Raw genomic sequence first — 21,115 nt, 5'->3', positions numbered from 1 at the left:
GTTTCAGCAGAACAGAGGGGCTGGGAGCCAGATATGCATGGGAGGAAGTAGAGACAAGTGTTGTGGAAGCAGTGGAGTGGAAGCAGGGACAAAAGGCATAGTCTTTTCTTAATGAGCTTTGAATGTAAGATATGGAAATCATAAGAGGAGAGGATGAATTTCTTATTGCTTCATGTTTTGGGGTAGAAGCTTTAAAAAGAAAGTGCTGAAAAGAAAGGAAAGCATTAAAAATCTTCAAGGGAGGGATTATTTAGATTTCCAGAAGAGAAGAATGGATGCAAAGGAGAAAGTGAGTCTGCTGTGGAAGGAAAGGATTTAAAATGTGAAACAAAAGAATAAGAAATAAAGGAAGTGGTTCTGTGAATGTAGCTGGTACTTGGAATGTTGTAAACCTTTTCATACTTTAATAAATGAACAAGCAACTCCTCTTCTTTCCTTCCTTCTTTGGAAGAAGAGTACCCACAATGGTTAGAATAAGTAACAATGGGACAAAGTCTAGCAGATGTTAATTTGGACAACTAGAGCCTCAGCCATTATTACAGAACTTGTAGATCAATGACAATGACTATTTATTGCATCAGCTTCCACCAGGCCCTCTCCTTTGGGCCTCAGGAACCAAGCAGAAAAATCACAATGTAAGAAGAACAAAGTAAAAATCAAGAAAAACCAAACAAATAATCATAAGAAGACAACTTTCCGTCTGAACAGGGCTGGTTTATGGAAACAGGTCTAAAAAGACTGTACACTGAACAGGAGACCAATGAAACAATGGAGGCTTTTCTGAATGAGAAATTCATGCTAAAGAATAATTTAGAGCATGTGACCCAACTCCTCACTAATGTATCCTTTTAGTTCATCAACTATGCCTATGTGATTATAAGATCAGGAATATAATGGTCAGAGGGGAACCTTTTTAAAATAATCTATTAATAAAAATTTCCAGAAGTAGGAGAATAGCAGCTACTGCCCACAAGGTGGAAGCAATTTTGCCTTGGCACCCCCAAAAGACAGTAAAATTGATGGTTGGTATTTTTCTCGAAAATATTCCCTCAAGCAGAAATTGATCTTGCAATACTCTTTCTTGCCATCCTAATGGATACTTTCTGGGAAGCTAGACTTATAGGTGAAATATTATGGTGTCATTAGATAATCATGTTGTTGTTGTTAGTTGCCCTTGCGTCTATTCCAATTCAAGGCAACCCAACGTGTACAGAGTAGAACTGCTCCACAAGGTTTTCAAGGCTGTGAACTTTCAGAAGCAGATTGTCATGCCTGTCTTCCCAGGAGTCTCTGGGTGGGTTTGAACCATCAACCTGTCAGCTAATAGTCAAGTGCTTAACTGTTTGCACTACCAGAGACTCCTTATATGAGCACATCATCTTTAATTTCTGAACTGTGTCTTGATAAAGATTCCTTATTAGATATACCTTTTGTTTCAAGATCATTAAACTCTGCCAAATCCCCAGTGGTAGGAATGATCATCATGTTACTGACAAGAAATGGAGAGACGCTTATACTATTTTGGAGGTTGGAAAAGTGTATCACCATATCTCTTACAGTTTTAGGATTGCATGAAGTCCATGGTTCCCACTGGGAACAGAGGATTATAAACTTGCCATCCTGGCTCCTGAGCTAAACCCACAAAGCCTGATTCTTTGGGACCCAGTATAAGTGGCAAGGAAGTGGGGGGTGTTTTCAAGTAATTCCAAGTACACAGTCTGCGGAGCCCTGGAGGGGCAGTGGTTAACAGCTCAGCTGCTAACCAAAGCTCAGCAGTTCGATTCCACCAGCCGCTCCTTGGGAACCATATGGGGCGGTTCTACTCTGTCCTGTAGGGTCGCTATGAGTCGGAATCAACCCAGTGGCAATGGGTTTTTGGTTTATACAGTCTGTAGCTTGTTTCTTGAAACTCCCAAGACTTCTAGATTATTATCATTTTTCCAGAAGTAATAAGTATATGAAAGGTGGATTTTTATGGCCTGGGGATTGGTGTGAGTTTCATTCATGGTCTGCTTTGCTGTGCTGCCTTTAAAAGTTGAAAGTGTATATGTTATATCTAATTGGAACACCCAGGCAGAAACGATGCCATCAGGGAACTTAAAATATATGGCCATATGAATCATCCTGCAGACCAACCATATTGCTATAAAGCAAATAATTCACATTTAAATAACTTATCTGCATTCACCTAATTTAAAAGTAATCTTTATTCTTTCTCAACTAATCCCCAAACTTATGGACTAGTTTGATCATATTTGTACAATAAAATTGAAATTTTCAGATATGGTAGGTAATCAATTTTAGTCACCTCATCTGCGTTTCCAATCTCATTACAGATTGCAATTTTCAGTGCAGATTACATGATGACCCATCAGTGGCTTTGTTGTTTCTGAATTACCGATTCCTTGCCTACTGCCAGATAAGAACAAAGCCTATGCATCAGCCTGACAGCTTGCAAACAGAAAATGGGCTTGTAGGATTGGATTTAAATCCCAGGTGTAGGGGATAATTACCACATCACTCATGCAGTAACTGAAAAATGGTATTTCAACAAGAAAAATTACATTCCTTTTATAGTGCCAACAGAAATCATTATTTGAGGCTTCACACTGATTCACTGTATCATTACACGTGCACTGTATTCATTAAATGTAATGTTTGTTGAAACATAAAAAAGTTATTGTTTTAGGTACTTTGGTGGAGCAGGTAGCTTAAATTTAAGGTTTGTGGAACCTTAATGGTGTAAAGGTCGTTTGGACTCTAATACGTACTGTGCAAGAGAAATGACAACCCAGACGCAGAGCTTTCCAATTGGCTCCTATTACAAGAGGCGGGAATGGATAGTTGAAACAAAATGGAGTATAAATGTTTTGTTTCAAAACCCAGCCATTTAATTCCGCAGTCTGTCCAGAGGAAGAGGACAAACAATGATTCAAATATCCTCGACAGAGCTGTCCTGCTAGTGCATATTGTACCATTTGAAATCACTGGAGCCCAGCAAATACATTCTAAAGGACAGAGACCATATTCTTTTAAAAAAATCATTAAGGAAAACAGTGGAATAAACATGGGGAATGCACTCTTCACCCTCTGGCCTCTGGTCCATCACCCACAAGGCTGCAGTTGTCTTCCAAAGATTTTGCAAGAAGCACAACAGATAATGGAAGCGTGATTCAACAGATCCTCCATAGGTGAAGAAGGCTACCTATCGACAGCTGAGAGCAGCAACCCACACTGCATTAACTGGAGCCCGAGCTGTGTTTATGGGCAACTGCTTTTCTCATTAAGATGATCAGGATAGTGTAAAAGAGGACAGTGACCTTAGATTTGCTGTTGCCTTACATGGACTCTAAGAAGAGGCACTGACTATTTAAAAGAATGAATGAATGAATACATAAATAAATGTGATTTTATGTGTCAGCTCATAGCTCCTTTGCCTTGAATTCTTAAATTAACATGATGAGCCTAACCCTCTTACCATGTGCGAGAATGAGAGGTTTTCAAAGAAGGCTTAAAGCAAAAATTGTGAAGAGCTTAAATGTGTCTTTGTAACCGTTTACTTTTCTCACCATTGTACAGTCATTTGTCTTGACAATCCCTCCAAGATGACTGAGGCAGGGCTGAGTGTATAGAAGTATACAGGGTTTTCTAAGTCTTTCTAACTTCAGGAAGGTATTCACAGCAATAGACTTATTTTTCTAAGAGCTAGTTCCTATCCTCTTATATACTAAGAGAAAATTAAACCAACAAAATTTAGAGGTATATTCAGATATGCTGCTTGTTGGCACTCTAGTTGGAAAAATAGGACATGGAAACAAAATACAGTAACACAAGGTTACAAGTGGTGGGAGCTGAATAAGTAGCAGGGTAGTAGACCCTACAGAGAAGATAGTAATTCCTGGTTGAAACAGACTGCATGCAAAAGGGTGATAAGGGAAGGGTAGCTATTAAATAAAACAGGGAGAGGGCTCGGCATTCCAATGGTAAAATCTACTTGAGTGGTATGACCCAAAGGTAACGTGTTAATTTAAAGCAGCTTTATTCATAATCACCAAAACCAGAAGCAATCAAGATGTCCTTAAATAGGAGAATGGATAAGCAAACTGTGGTGCACCTACAATTGTGTAGGAATATTATTCAGCGATAAAAAGAAATGATCTGTCAGTCCACAAAAAGACACGAAGGAACGTTAAACACATGTTGCTAAGTTGAAGAGGAGCCCTGGTGGCGCAATGGTTAATAGCTCAGCTGCTAACCGAAAGGTTGGCAGTTTGAGACCACCAGCCACTCATTGGAAATCCTATGGGGCAGTTCTACTCTGTCCTATAGGGTTGCAGTCATGGATTGAATTGTGTCCCCCAAAAATATGTGTCAACTTGACTAGGCCATCATTCCCAGTATTGTGTGATTGTCCATCGTTTTGTTATCTGATGTGATTGTCCCATGTGTTGTAAATCCTATCTCTATGATGTTAATGAGGCAGGATTAGTAGAAGTTACATTAACGAGGCAGGACTCAATCTACAAGATTAGGTTGTGTTTTGAGTCAATCTCTTTTGAGATATAAAAGAGGGAAGCAAGCGAGCAGAGAGACATGGGCACCTCATACCACCAAGAAACAAGAGCCAGGAGAGTAGTGCGTCCTTTGGACCTGGGGTCCCTACACTGAGAAGCCCCTTGACAGGGGAAGATTGATGACAAGGACTTTCACCCAGAGCTGACAGAGAGAGAAAGCCTTCCCCTGGAGCTGGCATCTTGAATTCAGATTTCTAGCCTCTTAGACTGTGAGAGAATATATTCTCTTTGTTAAAGCCATCCACTTGTGGTATTTCTGTTATAGCAGCATTAGATAACTAAGACAGTCACTATGAGTTGAAATCAATTCAATGGCAACAGTTTTTTTTTTTTTTTTTGTTTGTTTTTTTAAGTTAAAGAAGTCAGTCTGAAAAGGCTCCATGCTGTATGATTCCAACTATATGACATTCTGGAAAAGACAAAACAATAGAGACAGTAAACAAATCAGTGGTTGCCAGGGGTTGGGGGTATGGGGGGCGAACATGAAGGGAATGAACAGCATTTTTAGAGTGATGAAATTATTTTGCATGCTACTGTAATAATGGATGTAGGACATTATGCATTTGTCAAAACCCAGGGAACTATAAAACACAAAGAGTGAACCTTAATATAAACCACGGACTTTAGTTAATAATAATGTATCAATATTAGTCCATTAATTACAATAAATATGCCACACTAATGCAAGATGTTAATAATAGAGGAAACTGTGGGCAAGGGGAGAGGGAGTTCTCTGTGCTTAATTCTCAGTTTTTCTGTAAACCTAAAACTGATATAAAAAATAAGGTCTATTATTAGGAAAAAAAAGATAATATACTGCTCTCCTAGATATAAGCGTTTCAAAGACAGGATCTGGCAAACTTGCTGGTAGCAGGCATTCAGTCGTGTTAGTCTGAACCTTAATCATAATAAAAATAAACATTTATGTGTGTTTTTTTCTAAGGTACAGTACTATGCGCTGAAGCTGGTTTATCTTATTTAACTCTCACACCCATCCTATAAGGTTATTATCACCCCATTACAAACATGTGGAAATCTAGGCAAAAAGGGTTAAGTAATATGTCCAAGTGATGGACTTAGAATTTGAACCGGGGCAATCTTTCTACAGAGACTGTACTCTTAATCACTGCACGATACAGTTATAATAATTTCACAGTAGATAAGAAACCTAAAGGAAAAATAAAGTTCTCTTCGTTCTCATGTACAAAGTAACACTACCTAACCCCAGTCATTTATTAACTAAAAACCATCACAGCTATTAAGTAAATATGCATTGTGTTGATGGCCATTTTAAAATGATGACTTGAGGATCCAGTTAATAGTCATAATAACACATATCTCAAGTGTGGGTCAAATCTTACATTTGTTTAAAGAGTACACTCTGAGCTTCAGCTCTGCCACTATTTAAATTCTATGTTGTTGGCAGCATTTTGTTCTATGTCTTGAAATGCAAAGCATAACCTATTCCACCCACTCAGAAACTCGGCAAAGTTAAAGAGGTAAGTCCCTCTGCAAGAATGCCTTATAGTAATTCCCATCCCTCTCCCCAGGCTTATCAGGGAGAACAATGTGGGCTTGTTTCTGGATCAGGTGGGCATATTAGCAAATGCATTAAAATGCAGGCTGACAAACAAGACCAAATGCAAAATTATCATTCTGTTCTGCTTCTGACAACACTGTGGAGAATGAGATTTATCTATATTCATGCCATCAGTGCCTTACATGGCATGGTTTAAATGGCAGATCAACATGTGGTTGAACTGGAGTTTGTAAGCTGTGCTCATAAATTAAAACTGACTGGATATGAATGCCTTTTCTCACCTGCATATCCCTTGCCGTATACGGGCCAAATTTTTCACATAATAATCCCTGCACCTTCCTAGCATCCCATCCCTGGTCACACTTCCTCTGCAGCTAGCTCCTAATTTAGTAAGAAACCGAGTTGCCACATTCATCTAAAAATCCCTGTGCAGGGAGGCTGATCAAATGCTCCCCTATGTGAATAAATTGGCTGCACCCAGTATAAGAAAATCTGCTGTGTATTCTTAAAAGGAATATGATCAGAGTGTGTTTGATTTACAAACTATCCAGTATTTTCATTGTGACATGAAGATAAATGGATTTGATCCCCATTGCAACTCAGCTCTTTCTCCTGCGGCTGGAGGGGTTGCTCATTTGGCCCTATGGCATGCTCTTGTGAGAGCTGTGAGAAAGCAGCTGCTTACATTACCTGGGAGAACTGGCTTTAAAAGCATCTCTTGCTCTAAAGACCTTTGCTGCTTAATTTTGTTTCTCCTGAACATATTAGATGTCGCCTGCTGGTGCTGGCTCCTGCTGCCTCATTGTTCACTGCTGGGTGTGTGATGTCTCCATGTTTGCAAAAGGTGCTGTACAAATTGCACAGAAGATATACCATTGTGGGAGAGTCTAGGCCGGACTGGGAAGTTCTCATAACATTAGGAACTGGCGTGCCTCCAACCTGGGAGGTAAGGGATCTACATTCCTTGTGTCATGCACAAATTAGTGAAATGACTAGACTGAAGTCATACACAAAGGGAAAAGCATACACAGAGCTAAGCAGAACAGAAATCATATTCGTGCCTTCCACAATGCACCACTGCACCCTTCTTCCTTTGTTAACATGACGAAAAGGCTTTACATTGGACGTGACAGGCAGGGAGGGGGTTTTCCTCAGGTGGAAATGTCTGTGTGAACAGGAAGGCTTTCCTGCTTATGCTTCTGTGGCTAATATTTCCACAGTTTCTTAATTTGTCCCTCGAAACACTCTTGTGGAAAAAAAGAAAATAAAAGTTCACCCCCCTGCCTGCCCAACAGAGACCAAAATGTGACAGTGGAGACAGAGGAATTAACTGTCTATCCTGGGTTTGCAAGTGGCCAACATTGCCACATGTCATCGAAGAGGAGCTTTGAATTCTCAGTGGTATGAACTGTTGGATCTTGTAAAATAAAACACAAATCCTGTTGTAGTTTTCAGAATTCTATGACAATCAACAAAGTCATTTTGGACACATTCACTGCTAAACTCAAGATATGAGATTTACATCTATAGAATATTTAAGTCAGATAAAAAAATAAAAATAATAAAAAAACCAAACCCATTGCTGTCAAGTAAAGTCGATTTCGACTCACAGTGACCCTATAGGACAGAGTGGAACTGTCCTATAGCGTTTCCAAGGAGCGGCTGGTGGATTAGAACTGCTGAACTTCTGGTTAGCAGCCCAGCCCTTAACCAGTGTGCCACCACGGCTTCTTAAGTCAAACACTCCTTAAAAATTAAGGCCTGAAACTGGAGATAAGCTATGGCCAGTGGGATGTTTCTGAGCTTTCCCTGACTGTTCTTAAACCCAAAGGCTCAGTGGACTTCCTCCAGGGCTGACTCATTCACTTAATTAATATTTATTAATCACCTACCAAAAATAAAACCCTATGTGGGGTGTTTGTGGGAAGATGAACAATACCAGATTCTGCTTTCAATCACTTTATAATCTAACAGAGGTTACATACCCCCCACACTGGCTATAATATTAAATAGAAAGAGATCTGAAAAAATGGCAGAGGCCATTTTTAATGGAGGGTGACTAGAGAAAGGTTCCTATGGGACATCCCTTGAGCCAGGTCTTAATAAAATGGTAGAGTTTGAAAGAGCAGAGATGAAGGAAAGAATTATAGGTGGACCGAAAAGAAAAGAAAGGCTGAGCAGCAAGGCTAAAAGTCGATTATACTCTCAAGAGTAGTGGAATGGGCCCACCAAATGCCAGCTGGTTTTTCATTTGGTAGGTAATAGGAATAGAAGGCACTGGGGCAGTTGCTCAGGAGAGCGTCATAAACAAAATAATGTCTTAGGAAGGTGAATCAGGAACTAGAGGCAGGGGACCAGTTAGGAGGCTATTGAAATAGTACAGGTGAAAAATTAATAATGGCCAAAATGAGAGTGGCTACATTGGAAAAGGAAAAGAAGAGATAGATGTGCAAGGCATGGACGGATTGGTGGAACTACACGCCAGTACACGCAGCAGACAGAGCTCTGAACATGAGCAGGTGACCATGTCTAATATAAAGCAGGGGCAGGATGAACCACAAAGGGAGATGGAGAAAGACAGAAAGAGGATTCAAATCAGCACTGAGTATTTTATAGGAGCAGGGAGAAGAGAGATTTTCAAATCAGAGTGTGAGGTCAATAATATCAAATGCTGTAAGGTCAATGATAAAGAATGATAAATAGCCATTGGGATTCAAAATTGGGAAGTCATTGTTCACTGCCAAGAGAAGAGTTTCAAATTACAAACATTAGGGGTGAGAGAAGGTAGGGAAGTAGACTCATAGCTCTAACTTTCACATTTTGTAGTGTAGTTTGGTGAGGTTATGGGGCAAAAAAGCACTAATATGTAGATGCTGGCACTGTGAATAGGCATATCCTCTCTGGAGAGAATTTTGGTGAGAACTTGAAATGGGTAACCTATAATTATGTTTTCTGTGAATTTATTTTAAGAGAATGTTTATTGATGAGCATTACAATTATCTATAAAGATGTATAATAGTGAAAATTTTGACATAACATAAATGAATTTTGATACATCTACCACAGAGTATAGAACTATGTAACTCAATAAAAAATCTGTTGTATTAAAAAAAATCCATGATTCAGGAAAGCATTTAAACTTTGTTTTTGTTATTAAGTGAGTTAAGGCAGTTATAAAACAGTAAGCAAGATGTGTTTTTATTTATAAATATAACTCCATGACACACATATATGTATTACATATGTATAGAGAGATGTATATACATATATGCATAATGTACACACATACACACACACGCATATATATATGTAAGGAGCCCTGGTGGCACAGTGGTTAACGTGTTCAACTGCTAACAGAAAGGTTGGCAGTTCAAACCCACCAGTTGCTCCCTGGGAGAAAGACATGGCAGTCTGCTTCTGTAAAGATTACAGTCTTGGGAACCCTATGGAGCAGTTGCACTTTGTCCTATAGGGTTGTTATGGAGTCAGACTCAGCTAGACAGCAATGGTTTTTGTATGTTCTTTTTTTATTTTGGTATGCGTATATACAAACACACACACACACACACACACACACACACACACGTATACCAAAAAAGACCATGGCTGTTGAATTCGATTTCAACTCATAGCGACCCTACAGGACACAGTAGAACTGCCTCAGAGGGTTTCCAAGGCTGTAATCTTTATAAGAACAGACTGCCACATCTTGTTTTTGTTATTGTTAGGTACCATTGAGTTGATTCCAACTCATAGCAACTCTATGTACAACAGAACGAAACACTGCCTGGTCCTGCGCTATCCTCAAGAGGGTTGTTATGCTTGAGCCCCTGGTTACAGCCACTGTGTCAATCCATCATGTTGAGGGTCTTCCTCTTTTTTGCTGTCTACTTTATCAAGCATGATGTTCTTCTCCAGGGACTGATCCCTCCTGATAGCATGTCTAAAGTATGTGAGACAAAGTCTAGCCATCCTTGCTTCTAAGAAGCATTCTGGCTGTACTTCTTCCAAGACAGATTTGTTCATTCTTCTGGAAGGCCAAGGTATATTTAATATTCTTCACCAACACCACAATTCAAAGGCATCAATTCTTCCTCAGTCTTTGTCTTAGGCTGGGTTCTCTAGAGAAGCAAAACCAGTGAAGCGTATAAATATCTATATAAAGAGATTTACATCAAGGAAATGGCTCACACGGTTGTAGAGGCTGGAACATCCCAAATCTGTAGGTCAGGCTGGAGGCTTCTCCTCATTCACATAGCTGCAGGGGCTGGCAAACCCATAATCAGCAGGTCAGACAGAAGGGCTCTTGCTCACAAGCTGTGAAGACCAATGGATCCCAAAATCAGCAGGCAAGACTGCACTTAAGCTGCTAGCTCAACTCTCAAGAACTGGAGGTGAAACGAACAGGAGCCAGCTGCAGGATCCCAGGCGAACAAAAGCCCATGAGCCTTGTGAGAAAAGTCTACTTATATTTGACGCAGGCCACACCCCTAAGGAAATTCCTTTTCAACTGATTGGCTACTCACAGCAGAACCCATCATGAAGGTGATCACTTGATATCAAATCTCATCATGGGAGTGATCACACCATCATAGTACTGCCAAACTACATCATAACTATCAAACCACTGAGAATCATGGCCCAGCCAAGTTGACACACAACCTTAACAATCACGGTCCACCCTTTGTCAACTTAGCATCTGTACACATCTCCTTAAACCATACAAAATCTCTGAATAAAGACAATTATAAAGTCATACTTACACCTAACATGATGCAACTAACACATGTACAACCAAAAACGCACTAGCTCCATTTACATCTTATACTTTATAAGTGAAGAAAACAAAAGCCCCATTTACATCTTACACTTTATAAGTGAAGAAAACAAAAATATTTGATGCACACGTACAAAGCAGAAATACTCATAACAATTCAGTCCTTGTTTCTGCAACTGGTCACATGGCCGTAGCTGGTATTTAGAACTACCCTCTTCCACTACCCATTCCGTATTCCCTTTACTGTCTGCAAGCACCTCAGCTGGTCATGGTTCTTTGACTGGTGGGGTGACACAAACCTGCATTCCTGAAGGATCTGAGCCATTAGTAGACATGTCAGAATTGGGTTGCTGTAGTTTCCCATTGAATTTAATCACAGGGCAGTACTAAGAGATGCCCTAAGGGATCTCCTGCATTCCAGACGTATTCTTCTTTAACTCCACTATGTAGTATCTATCTGGTTCCTTCTTGGTAATCAGGATCAATCACACCAGCAAATATGGCAACTCCCTTCTTTGTCTGTTGATCCGGAGGCATAAGGAGCCCAAAGTGGCCAGGTGGATACTTACCCTCCAATTCAATGGAATCAGTGTTGCATCTCCTGGTAGGAGCATTCCTCCCTTTGGAACTAAGACCTCTAGACCTGCAGAGCATAGGAATGTGGAGACAGGAATGAAAAATTTTGTGAGTAGGTCAGTAGGGGTAATAGTGAGTGGTGCCACTCCAATTTCCCCCCATGAATTCACGGCCCCATGAATCCTGGCTACAGGGGAAATAGCACCATATACTGGATGCTGGTTTAGAGCATATACAGCCTCCAGGAGAACATTGTCCCAACCCTGCAAGGTATTGCCACCTAACTGGTGCCATAATCGTGTCTTTAGAAGGCCATTCCATCGTTCTATTAAGCTAGCTGCTTCAGGATGATGGGCACCATCATAATAAGACTAGTGAATTCCACAATCATGGGCCCATTGCCACACTTCATTTGCTGTGAAGTGGTCCCCTTGATCCAAGGTGATGCCGTGTGGGATAACATGACAGTGGATAAGTCATTCTGTAAGTCCATGGATGGTAGTTTTGGCAGCAGCATTGCATGCAGGGAAGGCAAATCTATATCCAGAGTAAGTGTCTATTCCAGTAAGAATTAAATGCTGCCCTTTGCATGATGAAAGTGGCCCAATGTAATCAACTTGCCACCAGGTTGCTAGCTGATCACCTCAAGGGATGGTGCCATATAGGGGACTCAGCGCTGGTCTCTGCTACTGGCAGATTGGGCACTCTGAAGTGGCTGTAGCCAAGTTGGCCTTGGTGAGTGGAAGCCCATGTTGCTGAGCCTGTGCATAACCTCCATCCCTGCAACCATGCCACTTTGTTCATGAACCCATTGAGCATTGATGGAACTGGTTGGGGAAAGAGAATGACTGATTTCCACAGAACGCATCATCCCATCCACTTGATTGTTAAAATCCTCCTCTGTGGAGGTCACCCTTTGGTGAGCATTCACATGGGACACAAATATATTCACTTCTTCAGCACATTCAGAGAGATCTATCCACATACCTCTTCCCCATACTGCCTTGTCTCCAAGTTTCCAGTCATGTTCCTCCCAAGTCCTTGACTACCCAGTCAAACCATTGGCCACAGCCCATGAATCAGTATACAATTGCATATCTGGCCATTTGTCCTTCCAAGCAAAGTGAACAACCAGGAGTACTGTTCAAAGTTCTGCCTACTGGGAGGAATTCCCCTCACCACTGTCCTTCAGGGAGGTCCCAGAAAGCAGTTGTAGTGTTGTAGCTGTCCACTTTCAAGTGGTGCTTGCATATTGCACAGGACCATCTGTAAACCAGGCATGAGTCTTCTCTTTCTCAGTCAGGTGATCATAAGGAACTCCCCATGAAGCCATACAGACAAACTGGGAGATAGAAGGTAATGTGACAGGAGTGGAGACCATAGGCATTTGGGCCACTTCCTTATGCAACTTACTTGTGCCTTCAGGTCCTGCTGGGACACGATCTCGTATGTACCACCTTCATTCAATGATGGAGTGCTGTTGTGCACATCCAACTTTATGACTCTGTGGGTCAGACAGCACCCAGTTCATGATGGGTAGCTGAAGCCACATGGCGACTTGGTGTCTCATGGTTAAGCATTCAGTCTCTACTAAGGCCCAGTAACAAGCCAAAAGCTGTTTCTCAAAAGGAGAGTAGTTACCTGCAGAGGATGACAGGGCTTTGCTCCAAAATCCTAAGGGTCTGCATGCTGTGATTCACCATTAGGGTCCTGCCAAAGACTCCAAACAGGATCTCTGTCTGCCACTGACACTTCAAGCACCATCGGATCAGCTGGATCATATGGGCCACGTGGCAGATCGGCTTGCATGGCAGCCTGAACCTGTTGCAGAGCGTTCTCTTGGTCTAGGCTCCACTCAAAACTAGCAGCTTTTCAATTCACTTGATCTGGAGTAGCACACCCACATGAGGAATATGTTGCCTCCAAAATCCAAAGAGGCCCACTAGGCATTGTTCCTCCTTTTTAGTTGTGGGAGCAGCCAGATGAAATAGTTTATCCTTCACTTTAGAAGGAATATTTTGACATGCCCCACACCACTGGACTCCTAGAAATTTCACTGAGGTGGAAGGTGTCTGAATTTTTGTGGTATTAATTTCCCACCCTCTAGCATACTTATGTTTTAACAATAAGTCCAGAATCATTGATGCTTCTTCCTTACTAGATCCAGTCAGCATAATGTCATCAGTGTAATGGACCAGCATGATGTCTTGTGGAAGGGAAAGGCAATCAACTTCCCTGTGGACTAAATTATGACATAGAGTTGGAGAGTGTCATGGATTGAATTATGTCCCCCCAAAATATCTGTCAACTTGGCTGGGTCATGATTGCCAGTACTGTATGATTGTGTACCATTTTTTAAATCTGATGTGATTTCCTTATGTGTTGTAAACTCTCACTATGATGAGGTTATACTGGTGAGGTTTACAAGATTAGATAGCTTCTTAATCCAATCTCTTTTGAGATATAAAAGAAAGAAGCGAGCAGAGACACAAGGGAGCCTCATACCACCAAGAAAGTAGTGCCGGGAGTAGAGCACATCCTTTGGACCTGAGGTTTCTGTGCAGAGAACCTCCCAGACCGAGGGAAGATTGATGACACGGACCTTCCTCCAGAGCCGATGGAGAAAGTGTTCCCCCGGAGCTGACGCTCTGAATTTGGACTCGTAGCCTACTGGGCTGTGAGAAAATAAACTTCTCTTTGTTAAAGCCATCAACTTGTAAGATTTCTGTTGGAGCAGCACTAGATGACTAAGACAGAGCATTGATGTAGTTCTGAGGTAGGCAACTGAAAGTGTATTGCTGGCCTTGCCAGCTAAAGACAAACTGCTTCTGGTGGTCCTTCAAAACAACTATGGAGAAAAAGGCATTAGCCAGATCAATAGCTGTATATCAGGCACCAGGAGATGTATTAATTTGCTCAAGCAATGAAACAATATCTAGAACAGCAGCTGCAATTGGAGTCACCACCTGCTTGTTTTTGATAATCCACTGTCATTCTCCAAGATCCATCTCTTTTTTGCACAGGCCAAATAGGTGAATTGAATGAGGATGTGGTGGGAATCACTACCCCTGCATCCTTCAAGTCCTTGATGGTGGCAGTAATCTCTGCAAGCCCTCCAGGAATGCAGTATTGCTTTTGGTTTACTATTTTCCTAGGTAGGGGGAAGTTCTAATGGCTTCCACTTGGCTTTTCCTACCATAATAGTCCTTATTCCATTTGTCAGGGATCCAATGTGGAGATTCTGCCAGTTGCTGAGTATATCTATTCCAATTATGCATTCCTGAACTGGGGAAATCACTACAGGATGGGTTCACTGGACCTACTGTGAGATGGACATGAGCTAAGATTCCATGAATATCCTGACCTTCATATGCCCCCACTCTGACTGGTAGGCCACAGTAATGTTTTGGGTCTCCTGGAAATAGTGTGAGTTCAGAACCAGTATCCAGTAATCCTCAAAAAGTCTGATTATTTCCTTTTCCCCAATGAACAGTCACTCTCATACAATGCTGTAGATTCCTTTTGGGATGGCTGGGATAAAGATTAACAGTATATGTTTTTCGTAGTGTGTTGGAGTCATTCTTCAAAGGGAACCAGCATCCCCTTCATTCAAAGGGTTGTGAATCTGTAAACTCGCTCAAGTCTTGGGATTAATTGAGGGGCTATGACTCTATATTCTGGTGATTCTAATTAGCTAAAATTCATCCACTTATACAGATTAAGTAAATATTTCACTTCTAGGGACACCATGACTAAGTAGCCAATGCCATAAGTCCATACAAGTCAGACTATTCTGATTATTGCTTTGACTCAGCTGTTCATTACAGTAACCATACCCACCTTGCCTTTGTCAATTGAGTGTCGCCACTTGGCCCCTACCACCATGAGGTCCAGTCAACACCATTGTAGTGAGGTGTCTTAATTCAGTTAGGGCAATTCCCACTGTCAAATCTGACTTACATAAAATAGCAATCACAGAAGCTTTCAAGGATGCTGGGGCTCCCTTCACAAATTTGTTTCTCACCACTGTGGTAAAAGGTATGTCCTCTCGGCAATCCATCCATATGTTTGTGGATCTAACCTGATAAACCCACTCTAGCATGCAATTTCCCTAAGCCTTTGGATACCTTCTTCTATAGTATACCAAGACAGGTCTGATACTTTAAGTTGATTTAATGTAGGTCACCGTATAATTCGTGCTTCAGCAACCCAATCAAATAAACTATTAGATCCTTTCCTAACCTCTCAAGCAGAAATACTGAATGAAGAATCTGTGCTTAGTGGGCCCATATCAATAAATTCAGACTGATCTATGTTTATGTGCCTTGCACCATTGTCCCTCATCCTTAATAGCCATTCCCACACATATTCCCCAGGTTTCTGTTTGTACATATTAGAAAAGTTAAGCAGTTTTTTGGAGTGTAGCGTACCTCCTCCTGGGTCACATTTTGTACTTCACTTTTTGGGGCTAGCTGGGACTTAAGTCGAGTTATAGGTCTAGAAGCCAATATCAGTTGTGAGGATGTGTTTTGGGAACATTCAGTATTGTCTTGTAAGGCATCTGTCTCAGGAAATGCCCCAGGTAATGACTCAGACAAAGGCTTTTTAGACATAGCTTGGTTAATCTCATTAGATGGAGGTGGAGGGGCTAATGTTTTTACTGGGGAGGGTGGCTTACCAGACAAAGATGGAGTAATCTCTTCTGGCAAACCAAAGATCAGAAGGTCGGAAAGCAGTGCTCTTGCTCACAAGCTGCAAAGACCAATGGATCCCAAGATCAGTAGGCAAGACTGCATGTAAGGTGCTAGCTCAACTCGAAAGAACTGGAGGTCAGACAAACAGGAGCCAGCTGCAGGATCCCAAGTGAGCAAAAGCCCATGAGCCTTGCCAGGAGACCACTTATATTCAATGCAGGCTACACTCCCAAGGGAAACCCCTTTCAACTGATTGGCTACTCACAGCAGACCCATCGTGAAGGTGATCACATGATATCAAATCTCATCATGGGAGTGATCACTTCATCACAGTACTGCCAAACTACATCATAACTGCCAAACCTCTGAGAATCATGGCCCAGCCAAGTTGTCACACAACCTTAAGGATCACAGTCTTCTTTATTCATTGCCCAGCTTTGGCATACATTTGAGGTGATTGAAAACACCATGGCTTGGGTCAGAAACACCTTAGTCCTTAAAGTGACATCTTTGCTTTTTAACACTTTAAAGAGGTCTTTTGCAGGAGATTTGTGAAATGCAATGCATTGTTTAATTCTTGACTGCTTCTTCTATGGGTGTTGATTCTGGATCCAAGCAAAATGAAATCCTTGACAACTTCAATCTTTTCTCCATTTATCGTGATGTTGCTTATTGGTCCACTTGTGAGGATTTTTGTTTTCTTTATGTTGAAGTGTAATCCATACTGAAGGCTGTAGTCTTTGATCTGTATCAGTAAGTGCTTCAAGTATTGCTCACTTTCAGCAAGCAGAGTTGTCTCATCTGCATAACACAGGTTGTTAAAGAGTTTTCCTCTAATCCTGATGCCCTGTTCTTCTTCATATAGTTTAGCTTCTCGGATTATTTCCACAGCATACAGATTGAATAAATATGGCAAAAGGATGCAACCCTGACACACATCTTTCCTGGCTTGAAATAGGCATAAATATGGATCTCTTCCAGTCAGTTGGCCAGGCAGCTGTATTCCAAATTCCTTAAAATAGACAGGTGAGCACTTCTAGCACTGCTTCTATTTGTTGAAACATCTCAGTTGGTATTCTGTCAATTCCTGGAGCCTTGTTTTACTCCAATGTCTTCAGTGCAGCTTGGACTTCTTCTTTCAGTACCATCGGTTCTTGATCATATGGTCAACAAGTTCTTTTTGTTACAGTGACTCTGTGTATTCCCTACATCTTCTTTTGATGCTTCCTCCACTGTTCAGTATCTTGCCCATAGAATCCTTCACTATTGCAACTCGAGGCTTGAATTTTTTCTTTAGTTCTTTCCAGCTTGAGAAATGGTAAGTGTGTTCTTCCCTTTTGGTTTTCCAACTCCAGGTCATGCACATTTCACTATTCTACTTTACTTTGTCTTCTCAAGCCACCATTTGAAATCTTCTGTTCACCTCTTTTACTTAATTTCTTCCATTTTCTTTAACTACTCAGTGTTCAACAGCATGTTTCAGAGTCTCTTCTGACATCCATTTTGGTCTTTTCTTTCTTTCCTATCATTTCAATGACCTCTTGCTTTCTTCATGTGTGATGTCCTTGATGTCATTTCACAACTCACCTGGTCTTCGGTCATTAGTGTTCAATGTGTCAAATCTATTCTTGAGATGGTCTCTAAATTCAGGTGGGATATACTCAAGGTCATACTTTGGCTCTGGTGGACTTGTTCTAATTTTTTTCAGCTTCAACCTGAACTTGCATATGAGCAATTAATAGTCTGTTCTGCAGTCAGCCCCTGGCCTTGTTCTGACTGATGATTTTGAGCTTTTCCTTCATCTCTTTGCACAAATGTAGTCAATTTGATTCAAGTGTATTCCATTGGGCAAGGTCCCTATGTATAGTCGCTGTTCCTGTTGCTGAAGAAGTCATTGGCCTTGCAAAATTCCATCACGCAATCTCTGGCATTGTTTCTGTCACCAAGGCCAATTTTTCCAACTACTGATCCTTCTTCTTTGTTTCCAATTTTTGCATTCCAATCACCAGTAACTATCAATGCACCTTGATTGCATGTTACATCAATTTCAGACTGCAAACATTGGTAAAAATCTTCCATTTCTTCTTCTTTGGCCTCTTGGTTGGTGTGTAAATTTGAATAACAGTTATATTAAGTGGTCTTCCTAGTAGGCTCATGGATATTATCCTACCACTGATGGCCTTGTACTTCAGCATAGCTCTTGAAACTTTCTTTTTGACGATGAGTGCAATGTCATTCCTCTTCAAGTTGTCATTCCCAGCTTAGTAGACCATACGATTATCCAATTCAGATTGATCAATACCAGTCCATTTCAGCTCACTAATGCCTAGGATATTGATGTTTATGTGTTCCATTTCATTTCTGACAATTTCTAAATTTCCTGGATTCCTTCTTTGTACATTTCATGTTCTGATTATTAATGGATGTTTGCAGCTATTTCTTCTCATTTTGAATCATGCCACATCAGCAAATTAAGGTCACAAAAATTTGACTCCTTCCACTTTATTAGAGTCAACTTTACTTTGAGGAAGCAGTTCTTCTCCGATGGTCTTTTGCGTGCCTTCCAACCTGAGGTGCTCATCTTCCGGCACTATATCATACAATGCTACGTTGCTATTCATAAGGTTTTCACTGGCTAGTTTTTTTCACAAGTCCTTCTTCCTAGTCTGTTTTAGCCTGGAAGCTCAGCTGAAACCTGTCCTCCTTGGGTGACCCTGCTGGTACTCGAACACCAGTGGTACAGCTTTCAGCATCACAGCAACATGCAAGCCCACACAGTACAACAAACCGACAGAGGAGTGGTGGGTACCACATCTTATGTATGTACATAGATAGTTGTAGGTGCTTTTGAATCTGTTGTTACTCATAGTGACTCTATGTACAACAGAATGAAATACTGCTCAATCCTGTGCCATCCTTATAATCATTTCTATGTTTGAGCCTATTGTTATAGCCGCTGGGTCAATCCATCTCGAAGAGGGTCTTCCTCTTTTTTGCTGACCCTCTGCTTTACCAAGCATGATGTCCTTCTCCAGGGACTGTTCCCTTCCTGTCCATCCTTGCTTCTAAGGAGCATTATGGCTGTACTTCTTCCAAGACAGATTTGTTTGTTCTTCTGGCCCCCAAAATCATACCCACTGTTGTCAAGTGGATTCCGACTCATAGTGACCCCATGTGGTTTCCAAGGCTGTAAATCTCTATGGAAGCTGACTGCCACATCTTTCTTCCCTGGAGCTGCTGGTGCTTTCTAACCATGACCTTTCAGTTAGCAGTCGATTGCTTTAACCACTGTGCCGCCACTGCTCCTTGTTCTTCTGGCAGTGCATGATATATTCAATATTCTTCACCAACAGAGTCATTCAAATACATCAATTCTTCTTCAGTCCTCCAGCTTTTGAATGCATATGAAGCTACAGAAAATACCATGGCTTGAGTCAGGCCCACTTTAGGAATGCACAGAGTCACTGTACCAAAAAGACTTGGTCAATGTTCAAACATTTCAGAAGCTAGCATATGATCAAGAACCAATGGTACTTAAGGAAGAAGTCTAAGCTGCACTGAAGGCAATGGAGAAAAACAAGGCTCCAGGAACTGAAGGAATACCAACTGATACACACACACACACACACACACACACACACACACACACTAGATACAGCCAGATATCTTTTGTTTGCCTGTTCAGATTCATTCTATACACCTCTCTACCTTGCTCTAGGCTTCCTGGTCTCTGACCTCTTTGGACTAACTTGATGGGCTCACCTGCACTCTGGTATGCTTGAGTTAGGACAATGGGAGACTAAGGTAGGAGAGTGGAAGAAGAGAAGAGTGCAGGGTTCTGAATACTTATTCCCCAGCTCCATCCCTGTTCAGTTACCTTGGTCTCTGCATTCCTCAACCAAAGAACACAGCTACTCTCCAAGTGAGGTCTTCTCCACAAGGTTCTCTTTTTCAGGGTTCCAGTAACTGCTCTGTGCCCTCACTCTCTCAGATTGATGAGTGGTAACAGATAGGTAAAAGATACAATGCCCTATCCCTTATGGTTCCCCTACACTATGCCCACACCTTTGTAAATTGTCCCTTTGTTGAATTTTCCTTGATTTAGTCTGACTTAAGTTTGCCTAATTTGAATAGGACTTTGATTGACATGTAATATTTAGGTATGAAAAATAATATATATTTAGAATGAGAAAATAACACTATATTATAAAACTGACAAATATCACAAAGTTTCCCAAATCCAGAAAAATATAATATTTTATTAATTAACCTTCTTGCACAGCTCTGCTGTATGTTTTTTTCAAACATTTGTTCATCCATGTACTCTTTGCTTCTTTGTTTGACAACAATTTTATAATCTTATTTTCAGTAGAGAGAATAGAAATATTTTCCTCTAGCATGGATAAAATTGTTTTAGTTGCTAGTTTAGTAAAGTTCGTTTAAGCTTTACAACTCACTAGTTATAAGAACATGTAAATTTTTAGGAATGTTGTTAAATTTGGGAAAAACTTTCTCTAATACTGTTCATATATATGAGTTCTAAGATTTCAAGGCTTTATCAAGTATACTCCAGAAAGGAGAGAACTTCCGTTTTGACCACGCATCCATGAGTCCAAATTCTTATTTACTTATAATTTTACACATCTGATGTCTGAGAGAATTCTCTACAGATTAACTTTTGGTTCCACACATTTTAAACCTTTTTTCTATTACCTTACCCACACACCTGAAGTGCCAGGTGCTATAGGAAACATTCATATAGTGATTTGACCTCTGGCCCTGCACCTTCGTGCCCCAACTCTGGGTGAGTTGACCCAGTGTGTGGAACCAAAGTTACAATTGGCTTGAGATGGCTAGAAATAACTTACACACAGATGTGACTACTAACAACATAAATATATCCCATTATCCCACACTAACTATATCCCTAAGTTAACTTTCCCTGAGTTAGACC

The sequence above is a fragment of the Trichechus manatus genome, unplaced genomic scaffold (assembly GCF_000243295.1).
Source record: "Trichechus manatus latirostris isolate Lorelei unplaced genomic scaffold, TriManLat1.0 scaffold00043, whole genome shotgun sequence".
NCBI classification, from domain to species: Eukaryota; Metazoa; Chordata; class Mammalia; order Sirenia; family Trichechidae; genus Trichechus; species Trichechus manatus.
Note: the sequence above shows the minus strand (reverse complement) of the source record.